This window comes from Lactuca virosa, chromosome 8 (assembly GCF_052849685.1).
Source record: "Lactuca virosa cultivar CGN04683 chromosome 8, Lactuca_virosa_CGN04683_v6, whole genome shotgun sequence".
NCBI lineage: Eukaryota > Viridiplantae > Streptophyta > Magnoliopsida > Asterales > Asteraceae > Lactuca > Lactuca virosa.
The window spans coordinates 10,455,921-10,460,363 of NC_136433.1; the positions used below are offsets into that span (position 1 = coordinate 10,455,921).

Genomic DNA, 4,443 nt, shown 5'->3' on the forward strand with positions numbered 1-4,443 from the left:
CACTTCTCATCCACTGCAATTATATCAGCCTTATTGATTTCACTTGTCATGCTTAATTCGATATGTCCTGATGCCAAATGTCATGAATTTGATCATGGTCGTTTTGTTGATTTTGAAGACCCTATGTGAAATATAAACATAGACACCTAAATATAATTTTTTATATATAAGCAAAATTTATTAATTTTATGATAAGATTCGACGCATAATAGACCATTAGCAATTATATTAATGAGTATGATTAAAACTAAAAAAATTGTTCACATGTAAATAATTAACGAAGCTAATTAGCAAATTCATTACATTTGGCATGTGATTCCAATGGATCAAGTGATATTTAGCAAATTCACCCTACTGTACCCCGCATTTTCCCGGTCCTGAACTTGGCCCTTAAAGCTCACGTCACCCTACTGTACTTAATATCCGTCTAAGCCGGTATAACGTGTATAAACACACACAATTGAATAAAGGAAGGGGTCGTCGGTGAGGGGTCATTTGATTCGATGTTTTTATGTGTTTATCGTAAGATCGGTATGATGTATCTCAATCGATTGCGAAATAATATTTTTGTATAGTTTCAGGCTTTTGTTTAATAAAAGGAAACGTTGTAATCTCAACTCTCAAGTAAAATAAATCTTAAAAGATCACAAGTATGAACGCTATCATTAAAACGTCAAATCACAAAACACAAAGAAATACTATGGTTTTGCGAATCATAAATAAAAGACATTATAATTGATACGATAGATTGAAAATTAAAAATTAGCTGAAATTTTGATGGTACAAGTCACACTAAATCATATTTTCCATATTTATAGTTTAAAATTTTAAATCGGATATTACAATTATGCTAATGCCACGCCGATGCGACGGTGAGACTCCGGCCCATCCACCCAAAATTAATCCCGCCGCCCTCCTCCTTCACCGTGAAGCCCGGATGACCACGTGTGCCCGAGTTCACCTTCGTAACTAATGTTTCAGCCCTGAGTTGACTCATCGCCTTTGGCTCGAACCCAGCCATGCTCATTCGGGCCCGCCATTTCCCAAACACCTCACATCTTTCAACCCTGTCTTTCCCCTCACACGCAACCGAGTTCATCATTTTCCGACTCAGTCCCTCCTCGATTTTCACTCGCTCCGAGTTATCCCTCCCAATCGTCGCGTCCAGCGACTCCAACAACGCCCCATAATACCCACACGACTGGCTCACGCGCGTCTCAAACGACGCTGTGTTGGCGTTCAAATCCTGCTCCACCACCGTCACCAACGCCGGTGACAACCCTTTCACGCGCCGCAGCACCTCGTCTCTCAGATTCTCCGTGGTTACGCTCTCGTCTGGCAATTTGTACAACTTGAAAGCGAAATTCACAACCAGAACTTCTCTGGGTTCCACCATTAAGGCAGACGCATTGAGATCGGATAATTTCAAAGTTGAAATATTGAAAGAAAAGGGGACACCCAGTTTGTTAGAAAGGGAACTCAGACCATCACCCACGAGTTTCAATCTATCAGAACCCCTATTACCAAAGTCTGTGAAAGCTGTAAGCTTTAATGAAATGTTTGTCTCTTTATCAACCTTACGCGCCGCCGCAATCTCGTGAAGTAAGTACACGTACTGAACGCCCTGACCTATATCGAAATCTACCATATGTATGCTGTTCTCGGCCTGCCCCAGTTCGAGAATGGCGTCGTTCGCTGCCATGAGAGCAAGCTTGAAACATGGGGATTTGTCATAGAGCAGTTGGGTTGACACGATGTGATCTTTTCCATACAACTCCGACGCCGTCGTCGGGTTCCCGCTTAGCCGCGATCGGAGTGCGGACGCAATGTAGAAACTCAATCGCTGCTCGGGGGTGCCAAGCGCGTTTGAAACCTGGTTGAGGCGCGTGAGGATTTCCATCGCTGAGTCGTTTTTCCCGTCGGCAATTGCAACTGCGGTGTCGGATAGCAACTGCTTTGGGCAAATTGGGGTCGCTGGAGACGCGGAGGAAGATGCACAGGACGAAGAAGACGACGACGTCGGAGAAGGAGAAACAGTGTTCTCCGCTTTCACCACCGGGGAGGAACCGAGTATGTTGTGAATCGTTTCCGACCACTCGCTGTTAGTAACGCCGGAGACATCGTTTTCTCCGTCTTCATCGTCCAATAAAAGCTGTTTCTCTAGCTCTTGCAGACGTTTCATCATCTTCCCCTCCGTTTCTTGACTGGCCGCCAATTGTTTCGCCGCTAAATTAGGTAAAGAAACTCGCGGAAAATTGCCACGATTGTTATGTTGGTAATTACCCATTACGCCGTTAAAGTTTCCATTACCAAGATTAAAACTTTGCACACTCGCCGGATGAACTTGTTGCATAACTGGAACGCCATAGCGAGGAACAGACGACAACGACGATGAAGACATATTAGAAACCGAAGAAACTTCCGGCAAATTCGGAAAATCCACTAGAGAAAGCGGAGATACAGGAGAAGCATGCTGATTATAAGGCCGTTGTTTCACGTTTCTTAAGAAAAACGCAGCTTGCTGCTGGAGTTGGTGATGGTGTTGGAATTCAGCCAGAGATCTTTTCCCCATCAACTCAGGTCGCCTGAGTCCGATCTGAGAAGATGGGTCAGCAAGAATTCCGGCAAGTGGTGACCGGTAAGAGCCTTGTGGGTTGTTGGCCATATTCATCATAGACATGGATCTCCCACTGACGTTGTTGGTGCCGATGTTGATGTTGAAGTAGTCTGGATGACCGCCGGGGAAGCCTGAGGACATGGTTGCCGGCGATGTGAGTTAGAGGAAATAAAAACTAATGGTATTGGTGGAGAGTAGTCATTGAAGGGAATTTTTGGAAATGGGAGAGGGTTTCGTGAAAGCAAAATTGGATTGATTCTGGTTTTTGATTATAATCCTGGTGGGTGTAGAGAGAGAAAGGTAGTTTTAGAGAGAGAAAGTATTGGATTTCCAACTGGCTTTCTCTTGATGACAAAAGGTAGGAGGATTTCAATGTGACGTGCATTCCCTACTTGTACCTTACAAACTTCCTATCATTCGCCATTCCTACTTGTACCTTCCTCACAAAATAAATTATTTTTCTTTCTAAAAAGTTTAAGATTCAACTTTTATTAATATAGTATAACTGTTGATGATTACAATGTGGAAATATTCACGTAAATGAACGCATGATATTAAATGGAAAAGTTAAATATGCTTCTAAGTTTTGTTCAAATTTATTTTCGTATTTTCTATTCGTATAATATGACATATGAAACTAATTAATTATCTGTACTAATTATAATTTTTGTTATAATTATTTTGATCTCCTAAATAGGAAGATTAATAAAAATAATATATATATATATATATATATATATATATATATATATTAATTGAGTTTAGATTCATTTTTCCCTTATATTTATCAAAATGACCGGTAACTTTGGAATAGTCTAATTTGAACTAACGGAAATCATGTCGGAGAGGATGGATTCTTATAATAGGACATAGGGATAATGACTTAAAAGGGTAATTTATTTTTGAATTTGTACAAATTTAGTCATTGAGTTTTTTTTTGTCCATATTTTTCCATTGAACTTGTTGAACTGTTCAAAAAGCATCCTTATGACCTACTATCAGAGGTATAGCCGGTTTCCGGCGTCTTTGACAACTCCGGCGATGCACTGTTCATCTTCTCCGACGAAACATTATTTTTTCGGCGACAAGTAAAAACCCATTTTTTTTCCTGAAATCACACACATGAAATTCTGGATTTGTGTTTATCTAATACATATATAGATTTGTAAAACAAGTCCATCCATGACAGATCTAGCAAAACACAAAATCAATGTAATGATTTTTAATTTCTGAAAACAGGGGTTGCAATTTCTGATCTAACACACACACACAAACTTGAATCTGAAGAAGCCCTCAAGAACACGATGAACAAACCTTAATGAACCAGACAAAGATTTGAAGAACATCATGAACAAACTCACCAGAAAAAGCCTAGATTTCGAGTTTATATATGAAGAACCCACCTGAAAGTCGAATTCTTTCCAGATTATGCTCACAAACTCAGCCCTTCAGGTAAGTTATTTTTTCAGAAATCGATTTTTTTTTTTAAAAAAAAACCCACCTGAAACCCTAGATTTCGAGTTCACTTTCAAATGTGGAAATCGATTTAGTAGTTTTTAAATTCTAACATAGATGAAAATGAATACACATACACACGATGAACACACATACACATACCTTCGATCTGTTTAAACACGAACTCGAGGGTTTTCATGACGGGTTTTGAGCACATATCTTGAAAATCGATTTCTGGGTTTGAGTGTGTTTAAGAAATCGTCATACCTTCAAGCTCGATTTGAGTGTGTTCATCTTCAAGGAACTCAAAACACACCAAATCGATTTCTTCTTTGTTCTTGGAAATCGATTTCTGGGTTTGAAAACCTCAA

The 4,443-nt window shown here is 39.8% G+C and overlaps 1 pseudogene; it reads right to left on the reverse strand.

Moving 5' to 3' along the window:
* Positions 1-720: 720 nt before the first annotated feature.
* LOC145129675 (scarecrow-like protein 8 pseudogene) lies at positions 721-2,991 on the reverse strand (annotated as a pseudogene).
* Positions 2,992-4,443: the final 1,452 nt, after the last annotated feature.